At 44.1% G+C, this 19,335-nt stretch overlaps 3 long non-coding RNA genes across 3 annotated transcripts in view; all 3 read left to right on the top strand.

The window, feature by feature from the left end:
* The first annotated feature begins 8 nt into the window (after window positions 1–8).
* LOC123586349 lies at window positions 9–9,716 on the top strand. Its single transcript, XR_006706762.1, has 4 exons — window positions 9–94; window positions 5,414–5,499; window positions 6,546–6,726; window positions 9,447–9,716. It is a non-coding gene; the product is annotated as an uncharacterized LOC123586349 (long non-coding RNA).
* Window positions 9,717–12,396: 2,680 nt separating this feature from the next.
* The window catches only part of LOC123586347, a 61,276-nt gene continuing 54,337 nt past the window's right edge, over window positions 12,397–19,335 (top strand). The window contains exon 1 of the long non-coding RNA XR_006706760.1: window positions 12,397–12,439. This is a non-coding gene — a long non-coding RNA (uncharacterized LOC123586347). The remainder of the gene's footprint in view (window positions 12,440–19,335) is intronic.
* On the top strand, window positions 13,687–13,965 carry LOC123586348. Its single transcript, XR_006706761.1, has 2 exons — window positions 13,687–13,760; window positions 13,855–13,965. It is a non-coding gene; the product is annotated as an uncharacterized LOC123586348 (long non-coding RNA).

The following is a 19,335-nucleotide window of genomic DNA, read 5'->3' as shown; positions in this document are numbered from 1 at the left end:
TTGTGATGTCAGCAGCCTCAGGAGACTGCCTGGCTGAGGGAGGGAGAGTCCCGCCTCTCCTTCTGGGTGGTGTGGGGGTGTTTTGTGTGTCTCGGTAAGCTGGCTTTCCCCGGGGGAATCAGGGCCCTGCAGCATGGGGGTGGGGGGCCGGTTCACGGTGTGTGTGTGTGTGTGTGTGTGTGTGTGTGTGTGTGTGTGTGTGTACCAGTTCCCAGGGAGGTGTAGTAGAGGATTAGGTTAGGGATCTAACCTAAGAGGGACCTTGGCGGTGTTCAGCCCAGCTCCCTTCTATACTGAGGAGCAAAGTGACTTGTTTAAGGTCAGTTCTCAGAGTGGGTCTTTTCCTTGGGGAATGGATTCGGACAGGTGCCAGTTCTTGGTGGGAGAGGAAAGGGGAGCCTCCTTCGAATGAGGGAAGGGAATTCCTCTGATGAGGTGGTGCTCTTAAGATTGCATTCCTAGTGCGCGTACAACCCTTTCTGCATTTGGAATACATGTGCGCTAGTATTTTCAAAAACCTTTAGAGCAAGTATAAGCTACTCCCCTTAACACAAAACTCAAATGTATGAGAAAATATCTGAGTGCGAGGATATGAACTATTTCTTACCCTTACTATTCTCCTGGGACTTTTAAAGTAGCGAGTGCCTCTCTAGAGTTTCTCGTGAGAGTTTATAGTCATTAACTGTTTGAGGGATGATGGGAAAGAGGGTCTTTTGGAGGGAGGGATAGAGGATCTGGAAGCTGAAGAGTTAGGATGCATTATCTACTCCACGGAGGAAGGCATATTGGGCAGAAATGAAGAAAAAGCACCTCAGGAATGAAAATTTATGTTTTGGGGGAAAATAGGATTTCATAGGTAACCTAGCTGTGAATATTCATAAAATAATGCCACTTATATTTAGCTTAGCATAGTGCCTGGCACCTGGTGTGTAATAAATATTTATTGAATGAATGATGCGTGAATGTCTCTGATGGTTTGGTCCCTTTTTGTGTTTCTCTGCCAAGAGAGAAATTAATAAACTCAAGTGGATTTGTGGCTGGTTAGCTAATGCTTGATTATGTTTACTTACTCAGCATTCCTAGGGTGACTGGCCGTGAATTAAGATGATGACTTAGGAGTGTTTACCAAATTGAAAGTGACCTTATTTAAGTAGAAATTTCAAACACTTAAAATAATGACCCAAAGGATGGTTGAACTAATTGAAGAAGGATTTTATTGATGGGGGAGCCACCCTTTCCTTATAATTAAAAAAAAAAAAAAAGTTCCTTGCCAGACCTTACATGATTGCCTGGGAGAGGAATTTTGCCTGTGAAGGCTATATATGGGGAAGAATTAATTTCTGGGGCGATGGCTTCCCCTGGAGGCCAAGACAAGTTGAGGGTGTGGTTTGGAGGGGGTGTGGTAGGAATGCCACATTCCTTCCCAGTGGGCTGGGTTTGCTTTTTTTTTTTTTTTTTAAGCGTATTCATTTATTTTTAGAGAGAGAGGGAGAGGGAGAGAGAGGGCATGAGTGGGGGAGGGGCAGAGAGAGAGGGAGACAGAGAATCCCAAGCAGGCTCCACAGGGTCAGCACAGAGCCCAAAGCAGGGCTCGAACTCATGAACCATGAGATCATGACCTGAGCTGAAATCCAGAGTTGGCTGCTTAACTGACTGAGCCACCCAGGTGCCCCCATCCATTTCCTTTTGGGGAGAGATGATGGCTGACTGGTTTGCCAAAGCTTGTGGAGTGATTTTTCTGCCTCTCTCCTTCTTTCTGACTCTTCCTTTCAGGGGAGCTAGCGTGTCCAGGTTTACGCATTTAATTTCTAGCCGCCGCATGTGGATGCACTTTCTCAAGGCAGCAGCCTCTGGCTCAGGCTTTGTTGTTTGGCCATATGATTGCAAGTGCTCTCACTTGGAAAAGCCTCGGACAAACAAAGTGCATTAAAAGTTATCAGGGACGCCAGTCAGTTATGTCTCTCTCTCTCTCTCTCTCCGGAGCATTGCCATTTTAGCAAAGCCTCATGAATGGTTAAATCGAGAAATAGTCCTTGGCCTGGGGTAGCTGTGTGCTTTGTGGTCCTGAAGTCTGCACGCCCGTAGGCTGGTTCCAGCTCTGCCAGGTTAGACCAGATCCCTCAAACGTGGTCCTCGTTTTGAGACTGAGTAAATATTTGTTAGATAGAGAATGAGTGTACGAGACAAAGAATAGAGAATGCGGCCTTTCCCAACTACCTGATCTCAGAACCTTTAAGACAATTTCTCTTCAAAGAACATCTACGAGACTCTTATCTCAGGGATCCTGCTCTGGGAAGTTCTGGACTAGGCTGTTTGCCCTTGGCAGAGTTGCTTAATGTCTCCGTGCTTTATTTTTCTCATCTGTATATTGAGGGAGGTGAACGAGAGAATTTCCAACCCTCCTTAGGACTGCTGAATTCCTACATCATGGGAAGATTTCAGGCCCCACAGGGAGCCACTAGGGGCGGGCCAAGAGAAGAGCCTTTCTGTTCCTTCTGATGACCCCCTGTGGCCCCACGTGGTCAGGTGGCTGCAGAAATAGAGTCTGCTCGCCCCAGCTTCAGAAGCAGCTGGGTTGCCCTTAGTGTCTACAGCTGTTTGCTGAGCCCACCTCTGCCCCTGAGGTGGCCGGGGTGGCTGTCCTTCCAGTAGCACTGGTGGGTATCAGGTGAACTCGGTGAGGAGCACCTGGTCTCAGTGCACACTCACTAGCTGAGGCTGCTCTCGGGCCGGCTCCTATTTTTAGCTGTATCTGACAGAGACAGCTTCCCGCTTACCGATCCCTCTCGAGTGCCAGTGTGCCTCCCAACAGACTCTCATGATCCAAAAGACAGGTGGGCACAGTCCTTGATGTTATAAAAAGGCAAGGGTGGGGGAGGGTAGAGCAAAGTGGATACAGCCAGGACCCTTGATTTCCATCCCCTCCCGGGGCCTTGGTTTCCTTTCTATAGAACAAGGCGGGATGCTCTCTGAGCACCCGCCCAAGTGTAAGGTTCCATCAAGAGCCAGTCTGTGCAGGGGAAGGACAGATGCTTGAAGCCTTAAGACCCGAGCACCAGGACAGATTCCAGCGACTGCACGGTGCCCGGCACAGGGCAAACAGTTTGTAAATGTTAGCCAGTGCCTGTTCCATCCGACGCCCGGGAGCAAGGGCTGGGGGCAATATAATTTTGGCATACTTGTATTTGCTCAGGAGAAAAATAGAAAGAAATGCCGGTGCCATTTTATTCAGTTAAGACTGCTCATGTGTTCAACTCAGGACTCTCCACAGGGTTAGCAACCTAGCGGCGTAGCAGTCAGTTCTCTGTTCTGCTTCCTGGGCCAGGAATTCAGTGGGTGCAGGTCTAACGAATGCAGAATGCTAAGGACTTTGATGTCAAAGCTGCTTATGGCATCCAGGTCACTCCAGACTTCTGACAATGCTTGTGTCCTATTCAGCAGGGCCGTCGAGGCAGGTATGGGGCTGGGGGCAAGTCCCACGGAAAACAGATTGATGATGAACAGGAAAGACAGCCTGGAAGAGAAAAGAAGTCCTAATATATGCCAGGAAGGTGGGGCCTAAGGGCCAAATATGTCTGTCTGTCTGTCTACCTATAGATAGATTTATCTCTACCTATCTATCCATCCATCTATCATCTATCATATCTATTATCTATATCTTTATCTGTCATCTATTCATCTATCATCTCTGTATCCATCCATCCATCCATGCACCCATCCATCCATCCATCTACCTATCATCTATATCTATCTATCTATCTATCTATCTATCTATCTATCTATCTATCATATCTATCATCTATATCTTTACCTGTCATCTATTCATCTATCATCTCTATATCTATCCATCCATGCATGCATCCATCTATCCATCTACCTGTCATATCTATCTATCTATCTATCTATCATCTATCATCTATATCTTTATCTGTCATCTATTCATGTATCATCTCTATATCTATCTATCCATCCATCCATCCACCTATCATCTATATCTATCTATCTATCTATCTATCTATCTATCTATCTATGTATATCATCTATCATTTATAATCTATCTATAATTTATCTGTTATCTGTCTATATCTATCATCTATCTTATCTATTATCTATCTATATCTATCATATCTATGTATCTACCTACCTATCTACCTATCATATCTATCTATCTCTCCTCTGTCATCTGACTATAATTTATCTGTTATCTATATCTATCTATCTATAATTGATTTGTTATCTATCTATACCTATCATCTATCATTTATCTATTATCTATATCTATCATAGCTATCTATCTACCTACCTACCTACCTATCTATTGTTATTTATCTGTTGTCTATCTATCTATCTATCTATCTATCTATCATTTATCTATTAGCTATCTAGCTAGCTAGCTGTGAGCCTTGGGTCTGTTTTTAGTACCACCTGGTGTGAACTATTTTTGTCTTTCTCCTTCAGGTTGCCTGAGTCCCTGGTCAGGAGATTGGACCTTTACAAGAGTGTAGGCCAGAGGAAATCACTGCAATTGCTGTGTTCCCCAGGGATGTCTTTGTTTTCAGGCTCCCCCTACATTATACATTTATGTAGTATTTATTATCTAGAGGAATCTAAGGGAAGCCTTGGAATTGCATACCGTTTTGGGGGGATTGGATCACCTTCTCAGCTTATAACAGACTTATATACTAACGCCCAAGGCTAGGCTTATAGGTGTAGTAGTCATTATGCCTGAAACCCGCACTGCGACTTTGTCTGAGCCCATTGATTTGGGAGCAGACCATGGGAGAGACACCTGTGTTGTGGTATGAGCTTTGGAAGGAGAAACTCCTTGCCGAGTGACTTCAGGCAAACACTTCAGCTTCTATGGACATGTTTCTTTTTGATAAAATAGGGATGCCAAATGATGCTTCTCCAGGATTGCTATAAAGATTGAGTATCATTTAATATAACCTACCAACTACCCTTTACTATTCACCCTGTCAGGTATGTGATTCTCACAGCAATGCAGTGAGTCATGTGGCATGACCCTATCTTATAAATGAAGAAAAAGAAGCTCTAAGAGGGGCCATTTGTCCAAGGCTACAGAGCTGATGAGTGATGAAGGCAGGATTGGGTCCAAAAAGTTTTATTCCTGAGTGCAAGCTCTTAGTTACTAAGCCAGACCACCACCACTTACGCAAATGCCTCAAAATGCTCATTATTGTTTTTACAGGCTCCATGGAATAAATGTACTATAAAAGTGCCCCTCCGAGGCACTAAATGGTACATTAACTCCAGACCAGCTCAAACCACTGTTGTTATGTGATCTATTTACACTTTGGGGTTCCTTGTCTTTCAGAAGGCTTACAACCTTTTCAGCTTTAAAGACTTACATTAACCTTTGAGATTGTTTTGTATAATTTTCTTCCTTTTGCAGGCAAGGAAGCTGAATAGAAAAACAACTTTCCTAAGCTCAAAGAATGAATGGCAAAGCCAGCAACCGTTGACTCGTCGATGCCTGAGGTGACCCATATTTCTGTAACGAGGAATTCCTTCCAAGGCCATCTGGAACATGCTGTATCCATTGGGCAGACCACTGGGCATTTCATACTTTATCAAAGCCCCAGAAGGGGCAGAGCCACTATCGTGGAAATCTCTCCATAATCCAGCATGGCTACCCACCTCCTTCTTGCCCTTCAGAACAACCTTTGACACTGAAATTCTAAAGCAGTGGAAGCCTTTGGTGGTCTCTCGGGGGGGATCTGTACTTCACAGAGGCTCTGGGTGGTTAGGAGGAAGACTGAGGGAAATTGAGTCCTGTCTCTCCTTCAGCGTTCCTCGCACACAGATTTTCAAGAAAATATGTCATGTGGGAGGTAGAGACAAATGCCATGGGCAAGGTGAAGGGTGTCCCCACAGGGTGTCACATAGAGGGGCCAAGTTGGCATTTGGCATAGAAATTGAAAAGGAGAGCATGAATCCTGAGGGAGGCAGGTAAGAAGGTCTCAAGAGTTTTCCCAGCATCTTTGAAAGGCTGTTTTTTGTTTTTTGTTAATGTTTTATTTATTTTTGAGAGAGCACATGCCGGGGAAGGGCAGAGAGAGAGGGGGACAGAGGATCTGAAGTGGGCTCTGTGCTGACAGCGGTGAACCCAATGCGGGGCTTGAACTTATGAACTGTGAGGTCGTGACCTGAAGTCCGACGCTCAACTGACTGAGCCACCCAGGTGCTTGGGCTCTTGGGTTTTTGGAAGGGCTGCTGTCAGAGGTCAATGGAGTCATGTGGGTGTGTCATTGCCATACTCCCAGAAGGACAATGGGGGGAGGACCACAGAGCTCCTGGGAAGAAAGCTTACTCTACCGTGTGTCTTACAAGGAGCGTCTGTATTTCTGATCAGAGCCCATGAACTCACTCCCCCAGGAGGGTCTTCCCAGCTCTTTACTTCCTGGACAGACTGAAGAAGACACCCTTAAGGCCTGGCCAGAGTCCCAGTGGTGCCAAGCAAGGGGAAGGCAGGTAGCTGAGCGACTGGTTAACGTTGTGATAAATGCTTTCGCTTCTGTCTCCAGGCTGACTCTCAACCTGAGCCCTTCTCCACCAGACCCCAAGTGTCCAAGTATCAGAGGCAGGCTCACTAACCTGTCGTGGGGCTCAAATAGCCCCTGCTTCATGGATCACGCCGTCTACCTTCCTGGAGAGCTTGCTTCGGATAAATGTCTCTCCACTTCCCAAACTAGGAAGGATGGAAAGGTTAGAAAAACCTCAGGGAAAATCCTGGTGCATGCGGCTTGCTGTGTCATTTGGCCACTTGCCTTCACCCCTATCTCAGAGAGAACCCAGCTTACAGCCGCCATGCTTCTGTGTAAAAACGGGCCGCGCTGGGTTCTCTCCGAGATAGATTCTTTTGCTGTTGCCCTAGTAACAGAATTATTAAAGCTCCAGCCTTGGGAGTATTTGTGCCTGGTGAGGTAATGTCTGTCGCATGCAGCCTTTTCATTCCCACCCCCACCCCTCGCCTCAGGCCCTTTGTACCTCACACCTAGACTCATGGACTGCCTTCCTCCTCGGCCTCCATGCCGCCTGCCCACCCTCCCCGCCAGGGTGGCTCCCAGCTGAACAACACCCTTTCTCAGACTCAGAGACACTGTGTTGGTCATATTCCCCATCAGCCTGGCATTCTGAGGCTGATGGGGAATTCAGTGGTCCATACCACTTTCCAAAACCCACAGAGCCCTCTGGGCTCGAGTAGAGCAGGATGTGTTTGCAGTACAGTGACAGGAAGCCACAGGGAGAATGCACCAGGCTAAGGTAGTGACTGGTTCGTTGGGAGGCAACACAGTGTAATAGTTCAGCGTTTGGGCTTTGGAATAAACGGTCTATAAAATGTGATCTCTCTCACAAAATAGCTGTGTGATCTTGGGCAAGTTTCTTTCTTTCTTTTTTTTTTTTTTTTTTAATTTTTTTGAATGTTTGTTTGTTTTTGAAGGAGAGAGAGAGACAGAGTGTGAGCAGGGGAGGAGCAGAGAGAGAGGGAGACACAGAATCCAAGGTGGGTTCCAGGCTCTGAGCTGTTAGCACAGAGCCCGACCCAGGGCTCGAACTCATAAACCGTCAGATCATGAGCCGAAGTCGGTCACTTAACCGATTGAGCCACCCAGGCACTCTGATCTTGGGCAAGTTTCTTAACTCAAGTCTCAGTTTCCCCAGATGCAAAGCAGAGATAATGATAGTACCTTCCTCGTGAGGGTTTCGCTGCCCAATTAAAGATCTTGTAAAATGCTTGGCTTAGTATCTTTGAATGTAGAATCACACCGGAAGTGCTAGCTGTGATGGTCAAGATGGCAGAGAAAGGGGGAAGGGCGGCCGTGTGACAAGTGGAAGAGAGAGCGGTGTCCGGTTTCCGCCAGTGGGTAGGAGTCATGCAGGTAGAGAGACCAGGTGCAGAAGGAACCCGTTTGTGAGAACAGATCACATTTTTGCTTTGGGTCTTCTTGAGTGGGAAGTGTCACAGTTCACTTTTCCTGATTGGCACTGAATGCCAGGTACTCTGCTAAGCACATTCCATGCATCATTTCTTCTAGAATTCCCCCTCCCCACTGCAGCCCCCTGAGATAAGGCTTAGTAACACAGGGCAAGGTTAAGTAGCTTGACACGTTGTTGAGCAGAAGAGCTGGGATTTGCACCCAGGTCTGTGTGCCTCCAGCAGTGCATTCTATAAGCTGCCTTGACTGGATATCTTGACAGGAGTTAGGAAGTCGGTCCATGTGCGTGTGTGCACCCATGTGCACACACTTTTAAAGCTAACATGGTCTTAGGGGGCACATAATGGTTTGCAATGCTTCCTGCCTAGGCAGCGGTCTGCCCCCTCATCTGGGGTCCCTGTGTGTAAATTTGGCCCCTAGACTTGGGGACTTCTTTTACAACAGGTGCTCTCCTGCGCTTGTGCTCAGAGTCAGTGACTCAGTGCTCAACTCTCACCCAGTCTTCCTGCCTCATTCTCAATCCCCCCACATGGCATCCTGGTCTTGAGAAGTGCATTAGCATCTCTGAACCTCAGTTTCCTCCTCCGAACAACTTAAGCAGTTAGAGAATTGCAGGAAGCATCAAAAGAGACAGAGTTTTCTTGAGGAAAAGTGCTGTTTCCGATTTCTCACCAGTCCCAGTGCCTGGGCCAGCGCTGGGCATATACTGGGTGCTCTCTGGTTTCTGAACGAATACATGCCCAACTTACTGCTTACGCTGATATGTATGGTGCAGGGTCCACCCCTGTTTTTGACTCTACTGAGATTGCTTCCTTTTCTACTTGTCCTGCTGTCCTGAGTGGTTACCCCAATTTTAGTGCTTTAGGGCTGACTTTCTTTAAAGTTTTGGAGTCAGCTAAACCACAATGGCAGAACTGGGTTACAGCGCTGGTGTTGGGTGTTGCTCATATATGTGACGGGGATGGGGAGGGGGTGGGAGGTAGCAGGTGTGGAGGGACAAGGGTGTAGACTGGATCCTGTTTCCTCCACAGACTTTTTTCGTAATTGAACGTATGAATTTACATGCAGTAAATGGAACCCAGGTGCTATGGTTGAATCTTAAAGGCCAGTGTGATGGTATTAGGAGGTGAGGCCTCTGGGGGGAGGTTAGGTTGTGAAGATAAAGCCTCATGAATGTGATTAATGCCTCATAACGGAGGACCCCAGAGAGCTCCCAACCCCTTCTGCCCTGTGAGGATACAAGAAGTTGGAGACCCAGAAAAGGGCCCTCGCTCAGTCATGCCAGCACCTTGACCTTGGACTTCCAGCTCCCAGAACTGTGAGAAATAAATTTCTGTTGTTTACAAGACGCCCGGGCTGTGGCATTTTGTTACAGCAGCCTGAACAGACAGCAGGGTACAATGAGTTGGTTTTTAACAGTTTTCTGTTCTTTTAATAACAATACTTCAACATGACAAATTTCAAATATTTTTCCCCCCTTCTTTCCAGGTATTTACACTTTCAGTAACCTGCGTATGGATCCCACTGCTATTTAATTAAGACTTAAACCTATAAAGATGCACATTTAATACTCAGAGTAAACCCTTGACTTGTTTCCTTTGAAGATAAACAGGTGAGATACCTTCTTGAACTCAGATTTCTGAGAAAATTAAGATTAGTTTCCATAGAGAGAGAGACAGAAACGCATTAAAATGTATCATACTTTTCGTGTTTAGGAAACTCACTTAGTTAAATATTCAGGGCCATTAAATCTACCCAGACCCAGATACCTATTAATCTGCTGGCCACACAGCCTCCAGAGTGATCTGTCTTTGTCAGGAAAGCCTTCTAATTGCTCTGTTCCTCTGCGCGGAAACTTCTAATGGCTCACCATTGTCCTGTGTACAGATGGTGTTCCCGACCCTCAGGGCCTGACCCAGCCTCCTTTCCCCAGCTCATTTGCTACTCCCTAGCCTCATAGGTGCCTGCTGGCCCCCGCTGGCCCCTGCAGTGTGCCAGTTCTCTCTATATTATATACCCTTTGGGTCCTCTGTCTTGTCCTCTTGTGACTTTACGAGGTCCCGCTCACTCTGTAGGTACCCACTTCAAATTCCACATCCAGGTTAAATGCTGGGCCTCTTTAGATTCCTCCAGACAGAATTACCCTAGGCTTTCTTGGACTTTGTACCTGTATGACAATTCTCATTATAATGTACCATAATTATGCATTCCGCACCCACCCCCCTCCCAGACTGAGAGAACCTTGGGGCCCAAAGACCAATTCATTACATGAATATGTAGAATGCCTTATATGAATGTGGAGATTCATATACTATCTAGCTTATAGTAGGTCCTGCATTACTCTTGTTGGAGGAAATTAAGTTGATGGCATTACATGGTCAGTTAATAGTGTGTGTTAGGATGTTATAGAGATTTTTTCAAGGAATGAATTATGTGACCCAGCCTTTTCTGTGGTGCCCCGTATAAAAGCTCCAGAGAGTGTGTGTGTGTGCATGCGTGTGCGCGTTCGTGTTTTAATGTTTATTTTTGAGAGAGAGAGAGAGAGAGAGAAAGAGAGAGAGAGAGTAGGGGAGGGGTAGAGAGAAGGGAACAGTTGGGCCCCTTGCTGACAACACAGAGCCTGATGCACGCTCAAACTCAAGAACCATGAGATCAGGACCTGAGTTGAAGTTGGACGCTTAACCGACTGAGCCACGCAGGTGCCCCCATGCCATAGCTTATTTTAGTTCTCTCTCCATTGATGTTTAGATTGTTACCAGTTTTCTGTGGGTAAACAGTGCCATAGTGAAAGAGCTTGGCAGTGGTCCTTGATAAGGCCATCATAGGGACCTGTTTAGAGAATTGTGCCCTTGAAGCAGAACAAACAGCACTGGCTTGTGGAGAGCACCATTTTCACACGTATAAATGACTATTAGGGAGTCAGAGTTTAAGAGAAGGAAAGCCCTTTTGAAACCACTAGTCCCAGCCACTGCTTCTGTGGGCAAGAAAGCAAACTTGTCCAAGGTCACGTGGCCCTTTGGACACAGCTGATGTTAGGACACAATCTCTTGACTCTCAGTCCATGCTTGGCAGAACTGCCTGTGGCGTGCCCAGGCACTTCCAGTGGTCAACTCCCCCAAATTGGCTGAGCTGCACGATGTGAACATAGCTCTTGATTGGAGGCCATGAGGTGTAAATGAATGAGCAAAGATTTGGGGCCAAGCTGACCTGGAGTGAATCCTGTCTCCAGCTCTTACAGTACTTGACTCTGAACCTTGATATCCCCACATGACAAAAAACACTTGTCACAGGTGGCGTGGTGGTGTAAACCCCCTGCCCCACCCTGCCTGGTGCAGATGCTACGTGGGAACTCCCTTCCTCCCACCTGCTTCTCCTTCTTCCTTCCAATGCAGTTGTTAGGAGAAGCAAATCGGCAAAAAAAATTTTTTAAAGCTCACTTATTTATTTTGTGTGTGAGAGAGAGAGTGCAAGTTGGGGAGACACAGAGGGAGAGAAAGAGTCCCAAGCAGGCTCCATGCGGTCAGTGCGGAGCCCGATGAGGGGATGAACTCATGAACTGTGAGATCACGACCTGAGCCAAAATCAAGAGTCGGGGGCTTAACTAACTGAGCCACCCGGGAGCATCCCCCACCCCAGAAAGTTTTTCATAAACCTTCAAGGAAGCAAAGGCTTCAGAGAGCAAACCAAAAACAGTGTTCTGTGTGGATACATGTAATTTCAAGCTTTATTTTGTTCTGAAAATAATGTCCTAACTCAGATGTTTCTAAGCAAACTACGAATATATTAGAGACATCACTCTCAGAAGATGTGTGGTGATAAGACTGAGAATGATTAGGGAAAACAAAAATCCTTTGATAATCCTCATTTTAAAATAAAACTCTGTTTTTTCTGAGTATAAAACCTTTTTTCCCCCCAATTATGATGTGTTTTGCAAAAACATGGAAAGTACAGAAAAGTATGAAGAAGAAAGTAAAAGTAATGCATAATTCCATAGGCACTATTCACCTTTTGATGAGTTTCCAGGCTTTTTTTCTGTGCAGATTGTGATATATGCCACTCGAATGTCCCTTTGCTAGAGAGCTGGTGAGCTGCTTCGGAATTGGCCTCAGCTTTTGAAGCAAAGTCCTAGTTTTCTAGAACTGGCCCCAGACGGTGACTGAGCAAGGCTGCTTCATAGGAGCCTATCTAGTTTTCAGACAGTTTCTCCTCAGATGGCTGTTGGCTTTTTATTTGGCTTTGGGACATATAAAATTTTACATTTTAAAAAAATATTTATTATTATTATTATTATTATTATTATTACTATTCTTTTTTTTAGAGAGCAAGAGTGAGCTAGGGAGGGGCAAAGGGAGAGGAAGAGAGAATCTCAAGCAGGATCCACACCCAGTGCAAAGCCTGATGCAGGGCTCAATCCCAGGACCCCAGGATCACGACTTGAGCCGAAATCGAGAGTGGGATGCTCAACCGACTGAACCACCCAGGTGCCCCAAAAGTTTTTACATTTTTATGTAGACTAATCTAATGTTTCCTTTTTTTGATTTCTTCCAGTGTTTTTATGCCTAAAAAAAATCTTTCTTCATCCAGAGATCAGGCAAAATCTTCATTTTTTTTCCCTTTTGTTCATAGTTTTATTTGTTAAGTCTTTAATCTGTCCAATATTTATTTTGTTTTATGGTGTCAGGTGAAGAATCTAGAAGGAGCTCATTCAAAATAGTTTTCTGGGCCCCACTTATTGACCCAAGGCAAGTTACTTAATCTGTTTTAACATCCATTTCTTTATTCACAGAGGGTAAAGGAAATCCTACTTCGCAGGGTTAGGTTGAAGAAGAAAACAGGTCATGGATATGAAAACATTTTATAAATGCCATAGGAGTGTTGGTTTTTGCAGTTGTTTTTAAGTGAGAAAATCATGTGTGAATGCTTGTTTGGTCTGGTCTTGTTCCAGTCCACTTATGAAAACAACACTGACAGGGCTGGCTCCGAAGATCCCAACAAACCCAAGACTACTGGACCCACAGAGAGGTTGTAGGGTGCCACAGAGGAGTTCAAACGTAGGCTGTTTATAATAAGTATGATTCAAGGACCCATATGTTTATGGGTACGGAGCAAAGGAGAATTCATTCTATATTGGGGTGGGGGTGCTGATCCATCAGGGAAAGTGGCCAAAGCCTTTCATGAGTAGTGTCTGATGAGGGGAAACAGTTATTTGTCTCTGGAGTCCTGAAGGACCACAGAGCGGTTGGGATTTCAGGAATTATTTGAATGATAGGAGACACATGGCCTGGCATGTTGAGAGGGAGGGTTTTCCAGCCATGCTGTGTTGTTTTGGAGCTGGCCTGGGGCTGGTCGAAGTCAGACTCAGAAGGGCGAGTTGGACTGTGTTATCTTGGCATGGCCACGATTTCCTCTCCTCATTTAGACAAGAAGAGAGATCTCTTATTTCTCATCGAAGGGAGATACAAAAGAAGGTTGCTGGCAGATAGAGAGCCAATTCTTTTTTTTTTTTTTTTAATTTTTTTTTTTTTCAACGTTTATTTATTTTTGGGACAGAGAGAGACAGAGCATGAACGGGGGAGGGGCAGAGAGAGAGGGAGACACAGAATCGGAAACAGGCTCCAGGCTCTGAGCCATCAGCCCAGAGCCCGACGCGGGGCTCGAACTCCCGGACCGCGAGATCGTGACCTGGCTGAAGTCGGACGCTTAACCGACTGCGCCACCCAGGCGCCCCTAGAGAGCCAATTCTTAATCACTGAGAGGAGAGGCTAGCTGAAGACCTAACATCCTAAGGAAGGCTCTCCAGATGTAAGCATTTCACCTCCAAATTATTTATTGACTTGCTTTCTTCTTTCCTCTCTTTTCAAACCTACCAGCATGTTTCAAATGTGTTTAATTACAGGAGGTCTGGAGTCTGATGGAGCCCCTAAGAGGATACTGTCCCTAAAAACTGGTAGCAGAGAGAGAAGAGTGGAAGAAGGAAAATAAGACGAAAATACATTCTTTGAAGTTAGGAGTTCTGTCTCCTTCATTTTTGAGTGATTTAGGGAGTTTCGTACAGAGAGCAGGAAGCAGTGGGTGTACAAGATGTACTGGTTGGTTGAATTAGGGGGAGAACAGACCAGAGAAACACCCTTTGGTTAGTCAAGAGTTAACACAGTTCTCTTGAAGAGAGTAATTGGCGGTGGCTGAGTTATAGTAACACTGCACATTCCCTGCTAAGTGCACATTTCCTGTTCAGGACGTGGATTTGATGGGGCCTTTTAAAAGTAGGTGCTTAGGCGGTTCTTTTTATTGGGGGGAAAATCAAGATAATATGGTCTGGCTTTGGAACCTAATTTCCCATTATTCCTCATCAAGGGCCTTCATCCAAGCCACGCACGTCTACTCGTGATTCTCCAAATCTAAACAGACTGCACAGATCCTGCCTCTGAACCTTTGTTTATGTTGTTCCTTCCAAAGGCTGCACCCTGTCCTCTCTCCTCTCCTGAGATCCTACTCTCCTTAAAGACCTGAGTCTAGCTTCTTTTTTTTTTTTTTTTTAATATTTGTTTGTTCATTTTGAGGGGGCGGGGTTGCGTGGGGAGGGGCTGAGAGAGAGAGAGAATCCCAAGCAGGTTCCTCACTGTCAGCACAGAGCCCCGCGTGGTGCTTGAACTCACAAACCGTGAGATCATGACCTGAGCTGAAATTAAGACCGGGTTGTTTAACTGACTGAGCCACCCAGGCGCCCCAGCATCGTTTGCAAAGCTGCCTCAAAAGCCCTTCCAACTTTCCTCCTTTTCCTGCACTCTTTCCCTCTCTGAATTTCTCCTCTCACTGTTAATGTGTATGTAATTTATTTGCACTCATATTCTCTGATGCAAAGTTGGTGTTTTATATGCATACATTTGAATCTTCAATTAGATAATATATTTCTTATTGTCTGAGACCTAGTTTTCTATTTCCTTATTATCTACCCCCCTCCCCCCCCATAGTGCTTAGTATAAATCTGCCCCCAGACCAGGTAGCAAAAAGTTATTTGATAGTTTGATGATTTCAGAAGATTCCATGATGCTCACCCCCAGGTAAATTATCTTTGTGATGCTAACAAGGCAGGAACAAAGGCAATGTTTGATTTAGGCTCAGCACGTGGAGCATACTGTCAAGGGGAACGAAATAGTTGCCATGAGGGTACATCAGCTACTGGTCAGTCTTTCTCTTTCTGAATTCTACTGGAAAGTCTGGCTTCCTGGATGAAAAGCAACTGAGGCATGACCCTGTCCTCTGTGCGCAGGCCAAGCATGGGAGACAATAAGGATACTGATGACTAGAAGACAGCATGGTAAATTGGATAGAGGGATATAGAGAGGGTTATGGGAGTCCAGAGAGAGGGCATCCAAATGAAGCTGGGTTAGGCCATCAGGGAAGGCTTCCTGGAGGATGCAGTGCTTGACCTAAGTTTAGATACAGAAGAAAGGAAAAGATTTCGAACACCATCACAGTCCGGGTCAGGAAAGGGTGTGCGGGGAAATTTAGAAAGGGAACTTTTCTAAGATCGAGTTATTTTACAAAGAAGCAGCACTGGGAAATCAAGGGAATTTAATTACAACTGCCTCACGAGCAGGATTTGAAAAGGAGTGGGAAGCTCATGGAAACCTTAATTGCTGAGAAAAGTTAAGAGGAGAAATATGACAGAAGTAATAGGTCTGTATGTATGTCATGTCTGATTTGTCATTTTTCTAGACAGGCACTCTGCCTCCTGCCTTCTAGGTTAGAGGAAAAAAAGATCCTTCGGCTGCTAAGGTGAAGATAGCATTTAGGATGCAGAAATGGGACTTGGAAGTACTCCTGATTCCTTTTAGGGAAGAAAAGGTCCATCTCGGCTTACCTCATTGCTAAGAAGAATAATAAGCATTTGTTCAGCGATAATAATGTGTGAGGTGCCTGAAAGAGCCCTGAATCAGGCTAAATAATTTCTTCCTTCCTTTAGAAAATAAAAAACAGCTTGCCCGATTTCTCTTCCAATTTATTCTTGTGGCTTTCCATTCCTTTGGAAATCCGGAGGATGCCTATTTTATGAGCTTTTGTGGACCAGCCCTTCGATACTCAGGGAGGGTGTCCTTGTGTGCATTAAGCTGGGTCTTTAAGATTAATACAATATGCAGGAACATGTGATCAATGATATGGCATTAGCAACTTTTACTTTGGCAAGTGGCTGCATGTTGAAGGCATCTGGAAAAATTGTAAATCACAGCATGACCAGAGCATCAGCCACAGACATCAAGACAGGGGAATGGCCAAGTGAGAAGGATGGACCTAGAGCTTCCTGGGTTGTCCACACAGGTATTGCTAGAGACAGAGAAGGATGTAAGGATGTCCCAGCATAGAGGGGCTAGAGGACACAAATCTGTTGGTACCCATAAAGGGAATCAATATGGAGAAGAGTCTCCATACACAGGTAGAAGGGTAGATTAGACAATCTCCAAGGTTCTGTCAAACTCAAATTTTGATTCCATGACTCTCTAAATAAGGACTTAATGAGTTTTTTCAATAGGCTCTAATATCTCATAGACCAATGGAGTCCTTGGCTACACACACACACACACACACATAAATTATATACAATGTAACTATATAATATACTAAAATATATTAAAAATATAAATATATTATTATGTTTGATTCATATATAAAATGTATATATATTATATAATTATTAAAGCTCAGAAAGATATATATTTATATATAATATATAAATATATATAATATCACTATATAACATACAAATATACAAAGTATATAAATATATAATTAAACAGTATATAATTATATAAACATAATTATATAATATATATAATTTTCATGAGCTTTAATACTTTACATTTGTGTAGTACTTTACAGTTTGTGGGGATTTAATCTCACAGACTCTATTGGTTATCTGTTGCCACAATGATGCCATATAACAAAGAGCCCTGCAATGTCAGTGCCATACGACAACAAGTGTTTATTGCTCACATGTCTGTAGCTTTGTGGTCTTGTCTAGGCTTGCTCACATAGCTGGACATTGGCTGGCTGTCGGTTGATCTAGGATGGCCTCAAGCTGAGGTGACTTGGGTGTCTCCTAGCTTTCAACAAGCTAACCCAGACATGTTCTCCCGTGGCAGAGAGGGTGATAGAAGAGGCAAAAGAGAGCAAGCGGAAACTTGCAAGACCTCATTTACTCCTATACTGGCCAGAGGAAGTCACAGGGCTGAACTCGGTGTCAAGGTGTGGGGGACTGTGCTCCATTCTTTTTGTTAGAGCAGCTGCAGAATCACCTAGGAAAGGCTGTAGATATAGGTGAAGTAGCAATCTACCACACAGATGTGGCCTTGCTTAATCCTGTCGGTGTCATCCTTTACCCTGGTATTATTCCTGCTTTTACAGATTAAAACATGGGCACCAAAGAGGTCAGCAACTTATACGAGGCCACATGGATCATAGGAACTGGAATATTGGCTTTCCTGCTATAAAATCAAGGCACTTTCTGTTGTTCTACACCATGCTTAATTAAAAGCATGAATCCCAGGAGTGTTGTCAGGGACTTCCTAGAGGTAGACTGGTAAAGTGTGAGGCCCTCAATGTTGCGTGAGTTGCAGAATACACAAACTTTTACTTATCTGTTCTAATCCTTCTGGGTAAAATATGATACTTTAACAAAATAGTATATGGACCCAAGGAATTTACTAGTCATCTAAACATTAGTTTCTTTGTAACTAGATAGTTACTTCATGTATTTGTCAGAGTAGGCTAAATGCTGTGACTAAGTACCCCTAAATCTTAGTGATGTAGGAAAAAGTTTATTTCTTGCTCATATTGGCCAGAACTCTGGCACATGGCCACATCTAATAATAAAGAAGGCTGGTAAATATAATATAACTGTATGGAGAAAAGAGGATATTGATAAATACTTAGCAAGACTCAAAGGAATGGACCATAATATAGGTAAGTTTTGCAGGGAGACTAGGAGGTATGTGGTAGGTGATGGAAGACGTAACAAAGGAAGATGGGACAGAAAAGCCCATAGCTTGAGACTCTATCCAAGGAAATGTGTAGACCATTGGATCTAAGACATTTTGCACAAATATACTCTCCTGTCAGTAGGTGGGATGACAATTAGGAATTTAAGAATTTAAATCTGATTATGTCACTCCTCTGCTTAAAAGCCTTCAATGTTTACCCTAAGAATAGATGGTTAATGTGTGTTACACAGTCTTCCAAAATGTATCATCTGTCTCTCCAGCCTTATCTGCTATACCTTCCCATTCACTTTTTTCTTTTTTAATGTGAGGATCTCTCATCTATAGGCCATTAATCATGCTATTTCTTCCATCTGTTCAGAATCTTCTTTTCTGAAACCCCCTTCTCAACCATTCTTTTTCTGGCTGAGACCTACTCATTTGTCAGTTCTCAGCTTAAAAATTACACCCTCCCAACAACCAAAGGTAGGTCCAAAATTAAAACACCAAACCACAGATCTAAGAACCTGAGAGAACACCAACAGAGAACACCAAACAGCATAAATACCAAAACACAAACACATCTATACATATCATTCAAAGTGTTAAAAGCCAAGAGATATTATTTTTTTATATGTTTATTTATTTTTGAGAGAGAGAGAGAGAGAGAGAGAGAGAGCAAGCAGGGGAGGGGCAGAGAGAGGGAGACAGAATCCCAAGGAGGATCCATGCTTTAGCACAGAGCCTGATACAGGGCTTAAACCCACAAACTGTGAGATCATGACCTGAACTGAAACCAAGAGTTGAATGCTTTACTGACTGACCTACCCAGGCACCTCAAGCCAAGAGGTATTCTTGAAGGCCCCTGAGAAAAAAAAGACACGTTGCACTTAGATAACAGTTATGGCAGACTTCTCATCACAAACTATACAAGCCAGAAGACAATGGAGTAACATTCTTACATTTCTGAAAGAAGAAAATGTCAACCCAGAATTCCATACCCAGCAAAAATATCTTTTGAAGATTAGGAAGAAATAAAAAAATCTCATTGGACAAATAAAAACTGAACTAATTTACTTTTAGCAAACTTAGAAGTACAATAAATGTTAAAGGAATTTCCTCAAGAAAATAAAAATGATACCAGACAGACTCTTGGATCTACACAAAGAAATGAAGAGCACTGGAAATGGAATAAATGAAGATAAATTTAAGTGCATTATTTCTTCAAATATTTTTCTGCCATGTTTTCTTCTTCTGGGATCCCAAATATATGCATATTAGACTCTTCAATATTGTCCCACAGTTCTTGGGTGCCTTTTTTTTTTTTTTTTGGCTCTTTTTTCCTTTGGGTTTTCCTTTGGGTAATTTCTATTGACCTATCTTTAAACTTACTTATTAATTCC

The sequence above is a fragment of the Leopardus geoffroyi genome, chromosome C3 (genome assembly GCF_018350155.1).
Source record: "Leopardus geoffroyi isolate Oge1 chromosome C3, O.geoffroyi_Oge1_pat1.0, whole genome shotgun sequence".
Taxonomy (NCBI): Eukaryota; Metazoa; Chordata; class Mammalia; order Carnivora; family Felidae; genus Leopardus; species Leopardus geoffroyi.
Note: the sequence above shows the minus strand (reverse complement) of the source record. Positions and strands in the feature narration are given on the sequence as shown.